Source organism: Quercus suber, unplaced genomic scaffold (genome assembly GCF_002906115.3).
Source record: "Quercus suber isolate HL8 unplaced genomic scaffold, Cork oak 2.0 scaffold_389, whole genome shotgun sequence".
In the NCBI taxonomy this organism is placed as follows: Eukaryota; Viridiplantae; Streptophyta; class Magnoliopsida; order Fagales; family Fagaceae; genus Quercus; species Quercus suber.
This window is the reverse complement of record NW_027069841.1, coordinates 606,522-623,281: the sequence shown is the minus strand read 5'-3', so window position 1 is coordinate 623,281 and position 16,760 is coordinate 606,522. Positions and strand designations below refer to the sequence as shown.

General features: G+C 33.7%; 2 long non-coding RNA genes across 4 annotated transcripts; both read left to right on the top strand.

The window, feature by feature from the left end:
• The first annotated feature begins 2,118 nt into the window (after nucleotides 1–2,118).
• Nucleotides 2,119–3,626, top strand: LOC136062187 (uncharacterized). 2 transcript variants are annotated; one of them, XR_010624002.1, is made up of 2 exons: nucleotides 2,119–3,245; nucleotides 3,363–3,626. It is a non-coding gene; the product is annotated as an uncharacterized LOC136062187 (long non-coding RNA). The 2 variants fall into 2 exon arrangements; XR_010624001.1 differs by having other exon boundaries at nucleotides 2,119–3,260.
• Nucleotides 3,627–11,630: 8,004 nt separating this feature from the next.
• LOC112023434 (uncharacterized) lies at nucleotides 11,631–14,972 on the top strand. Of its 2 annotated transcripts, none has more exons than XR_010624006.1 (4): nucleotides 11,631–11,839; nucleotides 12,567–12,641; nucleotides 13,759–13,851; nucleotides 14,600–14,972. It is a non-coding gene; the product is annotated as an uncharacterized LOC112023434 (long non-coding RNA). The 2 variants fall into 2 exon arrangements; XR_010624005.1 differs by having other exon boundaries at nucleotides 13,759–13,855; nucleotides 14,600–14,969.
• The last annotated feature ends 1,788 nt before the right edge of the window (nucleotides 14,973–16,760 follow it).

The window sequence follows — 16,760 nt, the reverse complement described above, 5'->3', positions numbered from 1 at the left end:
TGTGTTTTTTTTAAGATAAATAGAGCCTAGACAACAACAAAGACACTTCTTCTTCAACGTGATTAACTTTAAACGGGACATGAAAGAAGATAATAAAATATGAGACGGCAACAAACAATAAAATTACAACTTCCAATGTTCAAAACCTTACATGACATAGAAGTATTAACTCGATTTCTTTTCACTTTGCTGCAAAATACGAAACAGCAAATACCAACATACGAAACAGAAAATTGGTTTACAGAAAGTTATTTAAAAACAATGCAAAAAGCTATTCAAAACAGTGAAGATTTTATAAAATAGTGTACTGCAGTACAGATTTTTATGAGACTGTGTAGTGCAGATTTTTGAGACATTTTATCAAACACACATCATGCATTATAGTTGCAACCATTCCCTGCCTATAATATGATCAGAGAACTACCTTGTTGTCAAAAGAACTACCTATAATTTCAAAACAAATAGAATACCATAATACCCCCAAAACATAGTCAAATAAAAATTTCAACAATAAGTGACTCTAATATAGAGTATAGTCGAAACAGACAACACAATAGTTACAGTTCCAAAGCCAAAAAAAAAAAAAAAATGCCATTTCGAATCCTTTCAAAATCATCTATGTTTGTATATGCAATCAAGGAAGACTCCATTCAGCCTTCAGTAATAAGTAATAAGTGCAACAAAATATCCAATAATGAAAACCCAACAATATCCAACAAAATATCCATAAACTACTGGCAGAAACAATATTTGATTAAGAGAGAAAAAAAAAATTATGCTAACCTTGGGTATATATGGTTAAAGTATATTCAAATTAAATATAAGTAAAGAAACTTAGAAACATCTGGTAGAAGTCCTATAAACGAATAGAAAAGAGAATAGAATACCCCATATAAGCAATGTGTAAAATAATAAGTACCTATTTAGTGACAGATTGTTGTAGAAGAGAAGCGGCATCGACAAAGAAAATATGGTTGGCAGCATAGTAAGCATATTGTAAAATTAATCACATAACAGCCTAACCATACACCAAATCTAATCCAATAACTTTAATCAAAATCAAATCTAACCCAAATGCCTAGATCGAATCTATAGTACCAAACACCCAAACATAAATCATAATTATGGCATAATTTGAGTAAAGAAAACTTTTACCAGGTAACATAGAGACACAAACACTCGTGCTCTTCTCCATCTTGATTGGTGTCTGATGTTTTGGGTTTCAGTTTTTAGAGCGTGCAGTTTTAGAGCCCAAAAATCTTCAGTTGGGCTTCAACACTTTCTGATTAAAATCCACTTCGTTCTTCAAAAATTTCGTCTAATGCAAATGTGCCCCTATCAAACCAAAGTATTTCAAAGATTTTAAGAATTAAAAACAAAATTTACAGGTAACTTTTCGGCAATCTGAATGTGTGTGAAGACTTTGATTTTTCTTTCTCTACTTTAAAATCTCAAATCTCTACGTCATTATTCTAAAAGCCCCAAATTTTTCCTGTTTGATACCGAAACAGTTTTTTACACAACTGAGGTTTTACCTTTCAACAGAAACTGCCATAGAATGGTTGCAGACAAAAAAAAAAAAATGTTAAAAAGAAAGAAAAGAAAAACCAAATAGAATTCAGAGCATAAGAAGAAAGAAAGAAGAGAACAATAGCATTAACAAAAAAAAAAGGAATATACAAATCTTAAAAATAAGAATTAGAACTGATTTTTTTTCCTTAAAACTTTTAGCCTCTCTCATTCTGATTGGCCTTAAGAACTGTTTCTCTTTGTGATTATGGTTCCAGCGGTCTAAGTCTGGCGAGGGTAAAGCAATCCAACCAAAAAATTAAAACCTAAGTCATATTCAATCCTCAGATTTGAAAAAGAAAAGGGGGAAAAAAAAAACAATAACTTTACTGGTTATGGGTATACGGCAAAAAAACCCAAAACTAAAATCAATATTTTTAGTGATTTATGTAATCTAAAAAAACAAAACAAAAGCAAATATCTAAAATTGAGAAAACAAACATTTTGATAGAGAATCCAGAAACCCATAACAAAAACGAATCAAAACTAAACTTTATACCCAAACCTACAAAATTGAGAAAAAAATGTACCGTTGTCGATGTCGGTTCCTTTTTTTTTTTTTTTTTTTTTTTGGCTTTGGAACTGTAACTATTGTGTTGTCTGTTTCGACTATACTCTATATTAGAGTCACTTATTGTTGAAATTTTTATTTGACTATGTTTTGGGGGTATTATGGTATTCTATTTGTTTTGAAATTATAGGTAGTTCTTTTGACAACAAGGTAGTTCTCTGATCATATTATAGGCAGGGAATGGTTGCAACTATAATGCATGATGTGTGTTTGATAAAATGTCTCAAAAATCTGCACTACACAGTCTCATAAAAATCTGTACTGCAGTACACTATTTTATAAAATCTTCACTGTTTTGAATAGCTTTTTGCATTGTTTTTAAATAACTTTCTGTAAACCAATTTTCTGTTTCGTATGTTGGTATTTGCTGTTTCGTATTTTGCAGCAAAGTGAAAAGAAATCGAGTTAATACTTCTATGTCATGTAAGGTTTTGAACATTGGAAGTTGTAATTTTATTGTTTGTTGCCGTCTCATATTTTATTATCTTCTTTCATGTCCCGTTTAAAGTTAATCACGTTGAAGAAGAAGTGTCTTTGTTGTTGTCTAGGCTCTATTTATCTTAAAAAAAACACATACTCTTTTTTAAGTTGTTGTCCTTTTTTGTTGGTATCTGCATTAGTTTATTGCCTTTGGTTGTTTTGAACAACATATGATGATTTGTTCACTATGCATTCCATGTTTTGTTACAGATGGACACCATCACAGAAAAATGTACCTATTTGTTTGGCCCTTTAAGCAAACTGTTTCAGTACTATCTTTGCCACCATTGTTGTTCAGTTTCATCGTTCCACTGGGTAGTTATAAATTTTACACCGTTCCAAATAAATTTCACATTATATTTCTTTAGACAAAAAACCTAAAACTTTAGTTCATTCTTCATACTCTCTTGCTCTTAACAGGGAGCTTTTTGTTGGTACAATTTTTTTTTAATAGTTTTTTTTATTCAAGTTATTGAGTCATATTTCAATCTTTGAAAGCAAATTTTGATTCTCACTCTATTCTCTCTTATTGGACTAACTTTTTTTAGATCTGCCAAGAAAACCTCCAAATTGGGCGAAACAAAGGGTTGCAAGTGTAGAAAGAGGTTTCTGTTCTTTGCAATAGGTAGTTTTGGGAACGGTAATACAAAATTTAAAGTTTTCTTTTCAAACACTATTTTCATTTGATTGTTGTTATATAATATGCATTTGATAGTTTATGATTTGGCGTCATCAAATGCAGATTTTATTTTCCTCTTAGGGGATGTGGCTGTTTTTTTTTCTTCGGGTTGATTATAGAATGATTGGTACAAATTGATAGAGGTACTAAAGCCTAAATGTTATGGTTTGTGCCATTCTAACTTGCGCCTAAGTATACCACTGATAATATAGCAGTCTATAGGTAAGTGCTCTGCTTATAATCCTTTTGGAGATTACTTTATGGGGATATTTAGATTTTCTTAAGAATTTTGATTCATGGGAACTGTTTTTGTTAAGGTGGTGATGTCATTGTTACAAAAAGAGGAAAATGAAGTTTATAAGAGGCCTAAATTTGGGATAAAGAAAGAGTATTTCTTTCCCCATTGTTGGGAAGTTTGAATATGCAAATTATTGATAACCTAATAAATTTTTGTCAGTGATATTGTCACTTTTGTTCGTGTCATCAACCTAAAAGGTATAAGGTACTGCGATTGATATATTAAAGTGCTTCTTAAGAACTTTTTATACATTTATTTTTATCCTACTTAGTTTCTGAAAATATTTTTTTCATCTATTCTTTGTTTGCCAATATCTGTTTCTTTCTAATGGTCAAGGTTTCAGTGAGTTATTTGTTAAAGTTTTATATTGTGTTGAATTCTTTTTATTTATTTATTTATTTATTTTTTATTTTTTATCATTTGCATCTCTTTTTAAAAAGAAAAGTTTTGCACGTCACTTTTTAAAAAGGATAGCATCCTAACTGTGGAATGTAATTAGAAGAAGCCAATATATATATATTGGCAGCGTATGCCTAAGTTTTTGTTGGCTTGGTTCCTTATTTCTTTGCCATAGTCAAACATTCTCTATATTTGTTTTTGCTTTTTATATTTTTTGTTGGCTTGATGAGCGCAGGGGAAAGTTTCCAAATTCTTATTAAACTTGCAAGATTATGAATACCCACACACCATTTGATATACAATTCTTTCTCTCTCTCTGAATTCAGTTATGCTAGATTATTTTTGTCCAAGATCAGTATTATGCGGAAGCAGCATGTTGATTCGTGTAAGTTTCAAATAATTTTAGTCACTGATTCCTATGTAAGTTTCGTAGTTTTGGGTTGCAGAATTCGTAATTTTGAAAATTGAATACACTTGTTATATATAAAAGCCGAGACCTCATGCGGGAGAGCATGAGATTTTGCCAAGTGGCGCTTTCTATAGCTCTTTTATTTAAGCCATCCATTCTTTTTTTTCTTTTTTTTTTCTTTTTTTTTTGTTTCAAGTTATTACACCTCATCCATTATTACTCCTCCTCACTCCTCTATCGTTTAAACTTTCAAGCATACCATTAATTCAGCCCTGCGTCTAACCCTTCATTTGCCCGCCCCTTGCAATTATCCAAGTTACATTTTAGGCTTTACCATACTTCCAGCCTTGAGTCTTAACAATTTTTGTAATTTTTTCATCTCTCTTGCCTCTCCTCTTCACTCTGCAACATCACCACCATATCTTCATCACCATCCCCAAACAAATCTGCAACTTCACCATCATCTCGTGAGCCAAACTGAAAAAATTTCACAGCAGAAATTGAAAACCCAAAACCCACCATTTTAGCCAAACTGAAATCCTAAACCACCTACCACTGCCACCAGACAGCCCAAATCTCCACCATTGTCACCCACGCTGCCATCGATCTGCAACTCAAACTCGGACCCACAACACCACCACCCAAAGCCGATGCTTTTGACCTGAGGAGGTGGACGGTGATCTGAAAAAGGGTGGGGATCTCTTTGTTTTGTGGTTCAAAAGGTGAAGTTTATGGCCAAGAAAGAAGTCCTAAATCTTTGTTTTGGAAAATTTTCTTTCATTACCTTCTCGCATGTTTATGCTCTATAATTTTTTGGGATTTCAGTTTGGCTAATATGGTGGGTTTGTGAAATCTTTTCAATTATTCTTCTCAATAAGATGATAAGGAATTGAATGAAATCTATGTTAGCAATGTGCAGTTCTTCATTGTTGATTTATAAAAATAAAAAATAAAAAATAAAAACTGATGCTTTTGCCTCTATGGTGTCGGTGGTGATACTGGGGAGAGAAGAAGAAGGTCATGTTGGAACTTAGAAACTGGAAAGAGAATGAAATAAAACAATAATGAGAAAAACTGTGGTTGACGTGCCTTTTTTAAAAGGCTTTTAGATGAAATAGTTGCAGGTGTCACTCATCTCCCATTACAGACTTACAGTGAGCCTCTCATCACATTTGAATATGGCAAATGTGAGTTCCTCCTAAGTCCTAAGATTAAGATCTTAACATGACATGTATGTACAAACATTCTGCAGACTGCAGTATTCTGTACATCATGTATTAAATAGACAAGAAACAAGAAAAAAGAACTGTACTATTTTAGGGATCCAACCAATCCTTATATGTAGATTCAGAGGTCACAACACTTTGTATTCAAATTTTTATGAATGCTGGGCTCCATTTTATAATCCTAGCAATGTCTTGCTTTAATGGCTCAGTTCATTTGGATGTGGTGGTGATTTGTTTGTTGTGAAAGTTTTGGAGTTATGTGGTTGAGAAAGAGAGGAACTGAGAGATTCGAGGTACAATCTTTTACAATCACTTCTCTTCTTTTCTTTTTTACATTTCTCCTTTTTAAATTTTTTTTTTTCTAAAATATTTAGCTACTCGTTTTTATAACTCAAAATCTTGATGGATTTTGCTTCAAACGGGTACTCCTAAGGCAAATCTCTAGACTCTATGAAGTTCAAACATGTACATGATGAGTAAGGGTTTGAAGTTTTATTCTTTTTCCCCTTTTGAAAATTTATTCTAGAAAAGTGATTGCACTCTTGGGTAAATAAGAGGGAACACAAATACAATGCTTTAACAAAAATGAACTAAATTGATTTATTATAAAATTTGTTTGTATTAATCAATAGAGGGTTAGGTTTTAATTATGTTGCTATCAATCTAACATTAGAGTTTTCAATTTTGATGTGTTGGGCTTTTTGTTGGAATTACAAACAGATAAAAAAAAAAGTGGTTTACGAAATCCCATGACAAAGGCAATGGCAAAGGATCCAATCATATCCAATTGCTCTCTCTCTCTCCACAGTTAACCCCTTTGCCAAAATCACAAATGTATCATCAGAATTGGAAAGTCCCTTTAAGGCCAGTTTTATTTTTCACTGTTGTTTCCTTTGGGATGTTATTTTTAATGTTTTCCAACTAGAAGGATCTTTTCTTTTTTAATTAATAATAATTTATAATTTTAAGGCATGCAAAATTAATGAAGTTTTCTATGTATGACGAAGGATTCAAGATTTGAAAGCTTTAAAGGATCATCCAAATTTATATGTTGGAATTACTTTTTAACCATTGTGGTTTGTGACTTTCAAATGACTGCATATTGCAAATGGTCATGTGTTAATATTAAGTCTCCTACTGTTTGGAATCCTATCTTGGAGAAAATTGAGCGTAAGTTGGCCGGTTGGAAGAAGTTGTATTTGTCAAAAGGTGGAAGACTAACGTTGCTTAAAAGCACGTTATCTAGTCTCCCCACTTATTATTTATCCCTTTTTACCATTCCTATGCATGTGGCCAATAAAATTGAGAGGCTGCAAAGGGATTTCTTGTGGGGGGACTCCAAGACCCATTTGGTGGGATGGGACAAGGTGTGTGCACCTCTAGAAAACGGTGGGTTAGGAGTAAGAAAATTAACTACTTTCAATAAAGCCTTACTAGGGAAGTGGTTGTCGCGGTTTGGGATTGAGGAGACAAGGCTTTGGAGAAGGGTTGTAGCTCTCAAGTTTGGGGAAGAATGGGAGAGATGGACTTCCAAGTTAGGCAGAGGGGTACATGGGAGTGGCTTGAGGAGAAGTGTCTGCATGGGATGGGAGGATTTTAGCAAGAATATTCGCTTTGAAGTGGGGGTGGGAGATAGAGTGAAGCTTTGGACAGATCAATGGTGTGGGGATTCTCCACTTAAGTTGACTTTTCCGAGCGTGTATGGGATTGTATCCAATAGAGAGGCATCAATGGCCTCTTCTCTTGAACGGTTGGGGATAGAGGAACGGAGAAGCTGGGATGTTCATTTTTCTCGGAGACCAAATGATTGGGAAATGGGTAGTGTGGATGATTTTCTCCGTACATTGGGCTCAAATCTACCTCCCACTGAGAACGGAGATTGTATGCGATGGAAGTTGACAAAGAATGGGGACTTTGATGTTCGATCGTTTTACAGTAAGTTGAGATATTTTTCCTTGGAAAGGTGTTTGGAAGGTTAAGACTCCGCGGCGTGTTTCCTTCTTTGTGTGGATTGCTGTATGGGATAGGATCCTTACAGGTGATTATTTAAGGGGTAGAGGGATGGATTTTGTTGACTGGTGTATCATGTGTCATAGGAATGGGGAGACGGTGGATCATTTGTTACTACATTGTGGTAAGGCTTATCGGTTGTGAAGTTTGGCGTTTAGATCTTTCGGGTTTTCTTGGGTCTTGCCAAGATCGGTTGCGGATACTTTATTTGGTTGGTGGAATTGGCCTGGAAAGCATTTGTCTAGCATTTGGAATTTAGCTCCTTTATGCTTGATGTGGTGTCTTTGGAGGGAGCGAAATAGGAGGACATTTGAGGACATGGAAAGTTTTGATGACCAGCTTTTGGCTTCTTTCAGTGGCTCTCTGTTTGACTGGTCTAGGGCTTAGGGACTCACCTCTAGTGATTCTCTCCCTATATTTCTTAGCTCTCTTCTGTGTTTTTAGTTTCTTTTCCTTGCTTTTTCTTTTTTCTCTTTCTTTTCCCTTTGTATTTTTTTCTCTGCCTTATGTTTTTCTGCATAAGGTAGTGTTCTTCAATATATACCTTTATTACTTATCAAAAAAAAAAAAAAAAATGTGTTGATATTAGTTTGGGATACTTACAAAAAATAACAAAGTGTTTTCAAATCTAAACTTGGCAAATTTGGCACTAACTGCACTCACTAGAATTTTTAGTTTTAATTTTGAGCTTTAATAGGATTTGATTAAACATTGACGTTGAAATAGGAGTGTTTTTTTATTTCTCATTATTTCCATTCAATAATTATAATGGATATATGTATGCAATTTATAATTATTGCTTTTTATGATGAACTCATTACTAATAAAGTTTTATAACAATTTTGCTATAATACATGTACAACATTCTCTAAAATCATCTTACATAAAACATTATAACATTATCCATGCATCGCAAAGGTAACTTACTAGTTAAAATTAAAATATCAACCTTGAGCAACACAATCTTTCTCAATGATGTTGCAAAACATGTGAATTTACTCTTCCTCAATTTATGTATTGTCTATAGGGTTCCTTGTAAGTTTTCTCTTATTTACTTCTAAATCAAATACCAATGTACCACCCTTTTGCTTACCTTGACGTCATCTCAACCACCCCAGAACAAACTTTTGTTGTTTGCTCATTTATCTTTACCATAAATTATTGTCATTCACTCTTTCAACAATTCTTGATTTTTTTTCAAGTATTAACAAAAGAACATTGTAGTCACCGAAAATAAAAAAGCGTGTCATCCTTCTTAAGAAGCCATCAACTGAAGCTAAATAAATAAATAGAGATCATTCTCTGAATTGCTGATCATGTGTTTCAAATTAACCGTGCCATATTTAAAATGATAGTTCATTTACTCTGTCTAGCATTTACCAACATTTCTAGATTTACATTATCTTGCCTGGTCATGAAAAACCCCTTCATACACTAAGCACAATGGAATAACTTCATGATGTTCTACACAAACGTCCATAACCAGCAAGTAAAACATGTTATCAAAACTAAAAGCTCTCTGTAAATCATTCATGTCCAGAAAATATGTTTTCAAAACTTAATTCATTCATGACAAGAAAACTAACCATCCCAAAAAAAAGTTTCTTATGCTGATCATTTGCCATCCATTCAGGAGAAAGAAGATGATATCAATACCCATGTAATAATCCTATAACGACTTACCATGAAGTTCATTCGGATCTATGTTGTCCCAACGACAAAAAGTTTTAAAATACTTTGGCCATCCTACATAAATTGAGTAAATGAGAACCATCCTATATTACCTCAACGTAAAGCATATTAGAGTCATTTGGTGGCTTCCTCCTTTTTGGCCGAAGATCTTTAAGGTTATACTCATGTTTTTCCTTAGAATCATATCGAAACCTTTCCAGTCTCCTATTGTTCAAGTGCTTCCAATGAAGGGGGGTCCCCCGAGTATTTAAAACTGCTAGCAAGTATTGTGCAATACGCTCCTCACCTACCACTGAATCTTTCACAGACCCTTCATGTGAATATAAGAAATTGGTAAGCTTTATTTGATAGAACAAGCAATACAATGTGGCAATAGTAATTTCATGTTGACCTGAACCAATACCAGCCCCACACCACCCCCCTTTGCAGCGATAACTTGGTGTGTTTACTATACAACCATTAACTAAAATATGCCTATGGTTATGTTAACCAATTGACCAGCTTTAAGAAAGATAATTCATTGACTTGACCACTAGGTTAACCAATATTTGTCCCAACAAATGCTAGTATAAGGATTAAGCTAACAAAAACTATGTGCACCAAATTCTCTTAACACAAAATAATTAATTAATTGCACATCCTATGTTCAACTTTGTCTGTGTATTTTAGCAATCAAAATTCCCTTCTCTACTAGAGCTTTTTATTTTTATTTTTTATAAGTCTACCAAGGTCATGCGCACATGTTAAAGTACTCTTATCTCTAGAGTCTATAGACAAGTAGAACAGATAAATTTGAACTTCATCAAATACCTGGTGAAACTCAATAAGGAGATCTTTGCTCACAAGATATCTCTCAACTGATAAAGCAGCAACGCATCCAGATCCAGCAGCAGTTATAGCTTGCCTCCATTCATGGTCCTATTAAGATAACAAGAATTCGAATTACAAGATTGTCCACTATGACAATGATTCACAAACATATGGTAATATCAAATCACAAGATGAGATTGGGCTTATACGGCCAAATATCAATGTGATTGAACTTGATAAGCAGATGTGCTTACAGCTTAGCTATAAAATTCAATTATTTCTGTTGTTTAGAAATATTAATAGAGAGGTTTTTCTTGCCATTGTGAAGATTCACAGCTTCCCTGCGCTATCACTTTCCTCTTTAAATGGGACGTGCCAAGAAACTGATTAGATGACAAAGATTGTAACATGCATCACTTCCATTCATACAAGATTTTCCCCAACTAGTTATCAGAATTTCCTTGAATGTATCCCAATTCTTCATAAATCCAACAAGCAATAATTAATAGACACAAGCTTTGTCATTACATATATAACCAATACAAGATGACCACTAGTTGAACTGTTGCAACATTTGGACCAGAGTCTTGGGTAAGGTATCTGGGTCGACGCAATAAATCTTGATAGGTCCAGGACCAATTGAAAACTGAAGAAATAAAAAAGCTAACTCTGGAGAGGATTACCTGTACATCTCCAGCAGCAAATAAACCTTCAACTGAAGTTTTTGCAGTACCCTCTTCAACTAACACGTACCCAGATCTGTCGAGCTCAACTTGGCCATCCAACAACTGGCTATTCGGTGAATGACCTCCTATACCATAAAATAACCCCTTTGCCTCAAGCACAGATTTTGAAGTAAAATTCCAGACATCTGGCCTTTTGTATTGTTAACAATACTATCCATGGTCTCTGTATTGAAGTGCACGGTGATATTTGGATTGTTGTACGCTCTGAAACATTTCGATCTATTTCGGTCCAGACCGGTCTTTTCGGTCTATTTGGTCTTGTAAATATGAGACGGTGAGCGTGAGCGTGAGAGTGAGTTTGTGTGGTGGGGGTTTTAAAAAAGGTTTTTTTGTTGTGAGCTGGTTTTGTAGGCCTTCACATAGGGCTTCGTTTTGTTTTTGAGGAAAATGTGGGCTGTCTTTTGGGGTGCAAAAATGTGGCCCAGCTTTGTTGGTATTTTAATCCATCAGGTTACTTGGGATGTTAAATTGGGTTGAGTCACATTTGAAGAGTTTATTTATTTATTTTTAAGGGATGTGTATAGTCCTCCAAATTTTAGAGGGTGTGGTTGGGCTACCCATTTGACAATTAAATTACAAAATTGCAAATCGTAATGATGCATAACACTTGGGTATCATATTAAAATTTTGAAGTTTAAAAAATAAAATCAAAATTTGAGGGATATAATTTACAATTTAGTATTTGTTTTATTTAATTATTTTTTTTTAATTCCAACCCGACCCAATTAAATCCCTGGACAGGACAGCCCCTATTTTCACTTCCTTACCCAGTCTTTAAAATTATGCTAGCTTTAAACCCTTCCGAGTCCGACTATCAATTTGCGGAGACCAAATTGTGAGCTGTAATGAACAAATGTGATCAATATTCCCCCAAAGCGGCCAAGCCCTGAACTGTAATGGTGTGATAAAAGAGGCGATTGGGAGAGGAACACCTCTGTTCTGTTCACAAGGTAAGTTAGTCAATACTATTCTGTCTAGCTAAGAAGCACCGACGCCTTCCAAATGTATCCGACAAGTGTCCATGTCGGACACTCACTCACTCTGCACGCATGTCCCTTTTGTTTTTTTTTGTTGAGAGGAAAAATATGTTTAAAATTCAATTTAGTCGCTCCCTTTGTAAAACGAGTCATTTTGACAAAAATAAGGTACTCAATTGACAAAAATTGAATGCCAGTAACGACTAATTAGACAATAGAACTAAAAGTGAAGCGACTAAATTAAATTTTAGCATTTTTATTTTTAAATTCTAAAAATATTCATTTAATTAATTATTTGTTGTGTCATGCGTGTCCTAATTTTTTAAGAATTATGGTGTTTTCGTGTCCTGTCTTGTCTGTTTCAATGTTAGTGTCAGTGTCAATTAGTGTCTTTATCCATGCTTCATAAATAGTTAGTGATACTGAGGAGCTCGTACCCAGTTTATGTACCAAAAGCTTCTTGATTTTGTGGAGTTCAAGTTAAAGGAATTGATTTTGTGGGAGCCTGCTTTACTTGTTTTGGTGGTTGGCGTTCCTAACGTTGGCAAGTCGGCTTTAATTAATTCAATCCATCAAATTGCATCATCTCGCTGTTACTATGTTTTTGCTTGATTATGTTTGAATGTCGTTGTCTTTAAATGGAACTGTAGTGAAGGTTATTAAATTATTGAACAATGACAGCTGTAGTTATCTCTCATAGTGCAGGAGAAGATGAAGCGAGCTACAGACGGCCCATTACCCAGTGTTACTCAAGATATTAATTGCTGGGTACAAGGTCAGGAGATTCTGCATCTTGCGGTTTATATACCTTGAAAAGTAAAAAGAAACTGAATTTCTAGCTTCATGTTATTTTTCATACTTGTTAGCATTCAATTATTAAGACTTGGTATTTGAGATTGGACCCCGATATTGTAGTTTTGGTTGTGAATTGTTTGATTGGCCATTATCACTTAACGTATATTTGATGTTGTTGCTTTTGTGAGAAGCAAACTGATGGCAAGGAAATTATTTCTGACTTGTGATATATTATTTTACCACAGATAAAGTGAAGGGGTTACAATGAGTTGTGTTATATTTCTCGCTTTGTTAATATTTGGGCTTTTTAAGAAAATAACCATCAATCCCAAACAATATCATTAGTTAGGCAAACTTTTAAACTAATTTCATTTTTAACAATTCGAGTGAACTGGAGTCGATTTTCCTGTGCTTGGAAGTGGAAACCCAGGCGCGGGGAGGAAAGGAAGAACACGAAAAAATCGTGTAAGTTTTTGGGCTGGGCATATCAAAGAAATCGACTTCATTGAAGTCGTTTTCTATACAAAGAAATCAACTTTACTGAAGTCGATTTCTTTGTATAGAATACGACTCCAACGAAGTCGGTTTCTGTGTAAAAAAATCACAAAAAATAAGCAATATGAACAGTAAAATCGACTCCTTTAAAGTCGAATTGTTAGAAATGCAATATGTTTGAAACATTGGCTAACTAATAATATTGTTTGAGTTTTGTAGTTATTTTTTTAAAAATCCCTGATTCATTCAACCCCTATTTTGCTCACTGTCTTTCTAATTTATTTATCCTTTTTTTTTTTTTTCTTTTTTTTTTTCTTTTTAGGATGGCAAGTGTCTGTGGGTTTATATGAATAGGGGAATATACTATCAGGCTTATGTATCTGGTTTAAATGTCAAAAGTTTCTAAGAAATAACTCAAAGACATGTTTTGAATGTCGGTCCAAATCATCAAGCATTTGCCTCTTTCCTTTTCTTTTTAAAATCTTAATTTGTTTGTTCTATCTACTGTTTCCTTTCTCCTTCTGATGTTGATCTGCTGCTGAAAACTTTTGTTTCAACATCAATGTATGTTTAAATGCTGACGTTGAATTGTGAATCTGCAGATTGCACATCAGCCTAGCATAAATGTCCTAGACATTCCAGGTGTATTGGTTCCAAGTATCCCGGACATAGAGACAGAACTGAAGCTGGCTCTTGTAGGTATCATCCTCTTACATATAATTTCTCTTTAGTTTCTTATGAGATTTCTTACAGTACACACGTGAATGTGCACACACATATATGCACAGCTACCTGCATGCTTTTTTAGTTTTAGATGTGCTAATCTTGCTTGAAAGATCACTGTTGTAAACAGACAAAAATGAGTGACTCTCCATTCACTATTAAGAAAAGCCATTGGCCACTAAACCTGAGCTGAATTGGTTGCAACAAACCCAACTGGATCCAGCTTCAGTTATGTTGGGTAAGGCCTAAGAGTTTTATGCCTCAAGATGTGTCGGTTAGGGATGAGACTTAAACCCTCTTGTTGACCTCCAAGCAATGCAGGTTGCCCACGCTGCAGCTTCTAAAATATTATACTTGGTGTCTTGGAATTTATAAGTCTTTTTTCTTTTATTTTTGTGTTTATGTGGCTTTTTTNGCTTTATTAATATTGATTCATTCAACCCCTATTTTGCTCACAGTCTTACTAATTTATTTATCCTTTTTTTTTTATATACTTTCGATTTTCTTTTTAGGCTGGCAAGTGTCTGTGGGTTTATATGAATAGGGGAATATACTATGGTGGGGTGGGGTGGGGTTGTTCATGCCAACATGAAATTACTTTTGTCACATTGTACTTCTTATTCTATCTGATAAAGCATACCAAATTCTTAAATGCACATGAAGGGTCTGTAAAAGATTCAGTGATAGGTGAGGAGTGAATTGCACAATACTTGTTGGCAGGTTTAAATACTCGAGGGACTCCCCTTCATTGGAAGCACTTGAACAACAGGAGACTTGGAAGGGATTCAATATGATTCTAAGGAAAAACATGAGCATAATCTTAAAGATCTTCGGCCAAAGAGGAGGAAGCTGCCAAATGATTCTGATATGCTTTGCATTGAGGTAATATAGGATCGTTCTCATTTAATCATTTTGTGTGGGATGACCCAAAGTATCTTAAAATTTTTTGTCACATCACAAATCTGAAATGAGACAAACTATGGGCATAAGAAATATTGATCTAGAAACAACATAGAACTGAATGAACTTTATGATAAGTTTGGTCATAGAATAATTATATGGGTATTACACCATTTTCATTCTTCCAAATGGATGGCAAATGATCAGATCAGAAAACTTTTTTAGGATAGTTAGTAAAAAAGAAAAGAGTTTTCTTGCCATGAATGAAGATTAAGTTTTTATATCATATTTTCTGGTCATAAATGATTTGCAGTGAGCCTGAGTTTCAATAACATATTTTACTTACTGGTTATGGACATTCATGTAGGACATCATAAAGTTATTCTATTGTGCTTTGTGTATGAAGAGGTTTTTTATGGCCAGGCAAAAAAAAAGGAGCATGTAAATCTAGAAATGTTTGCAAATGCTAGACAGGTCAATGAACTATGACTTTAGATATAACATGCTAAATTGGAAACCAATTATCAGTTAGTTCGGAGAAAATAATCTGGTTTTTAGCTTCAGTTGATGGCTTTTAAGAAGGATAAGAAACTTTTTTGTTTTCTGTGACAGTATTGTTCTTTTGTTAATAGTTAATACTAGTAAATGAAAATAATTTATGGAAGAGAGAAATGAGCAAACAAGAAAAGCTTGTTCAGGGTGGTTGAGATGATGTCAAGGTACGCAAAAAGATGGTAATTGATTAGAAGAAGTAAATGGGGAAAACTCATAGGTAACTCTATAAACAATACACATATGAAGTGTAAATTCACAAATTTGGTAGTATCATTGAGTAAGATTGTGTTGCTTGATGTGGATATTTTGATTTCAATGAGAAGGTTTGAAAAAGAATAAATGGGAGTGGTGATAAAAGATAGGAGAACTGACAGATGTTTGTGAGTAAGATCTTATGAGAGTATTTTTATCCTATAGAATCCACCTAAATGACCACTTTTTTCTATAATTTTTGCAGAAGGTAGGTGCCCAATCTTTTGGTAATGGCAATTAAAAAACAAATTGGAATGAGGATTGATCAATGATGACTCAATGCATGAAATATGAAGTTTGAAAAATCCAATTAATCTTTCAATTTAAACTCTTAAATACTTATCAAGAATAAAATTTCGTTTTGATTGCTAATAGGCTTATGCTTGTACACCTAAAGCTTTTATGAAATGCTTTTAAATGGTTATGTTAAAATATATAAAGTCTAGCTCTTTTGCACGTTAAATGTCATTTGTAGTTCTTATTTTTTTTTTTGATAGGTAATAAGACTTTTATTGAAAAAGTGAGCATCATGTTCACGATGGTGAACATGATGAACAATGAAACAAATACAAGAAGATCAAGAGCTAAAAGAAATAGAAACTAAAAAATCAGCTACAGCAGTACAATTCGTACTAAAAAAAAAAAAAAAAAAAAGAGCATGTAAATTTAGAAATGTTTGCAAACGCTAGACTGGTCAATGAACTATGACTTTAGATATAACATGCAGAAATGTTTGCAAACGCTAGACTGGTCAATGAACTATGACTTTAGATATAACATGCTTAATTGGAAACCGATTATCAGTTAGTTCGGAGAAAATAATCTGGTTTTTAGCTTCAGTTGATGGTTTTTAAGAAGGATAAGAAACTTTTTTGTTTTTCTGTAACAGTAATGTTCTTTTGTTAATACTAGTGAATGAAAATAATTTATGTTAGAGAGATGAGCAAACAAGAAAAGAATGTTCAGGGTGGTTGAGATGATGCCAAGGTAAGCAAAAAGATAGTAATTGTTTTAGAAGAATTAAATGGGGAAAACTCACAGGTAACCCTATAAACAATACATATATGGAGGAAGTGTAAATTCACACATTTGGTAGAATCATTGAGTAAGATTGTGTTGCTTGATGTGGATATTTTGATTTCAATGAAATGTTTTGAAAAAGAATAAATGGGAG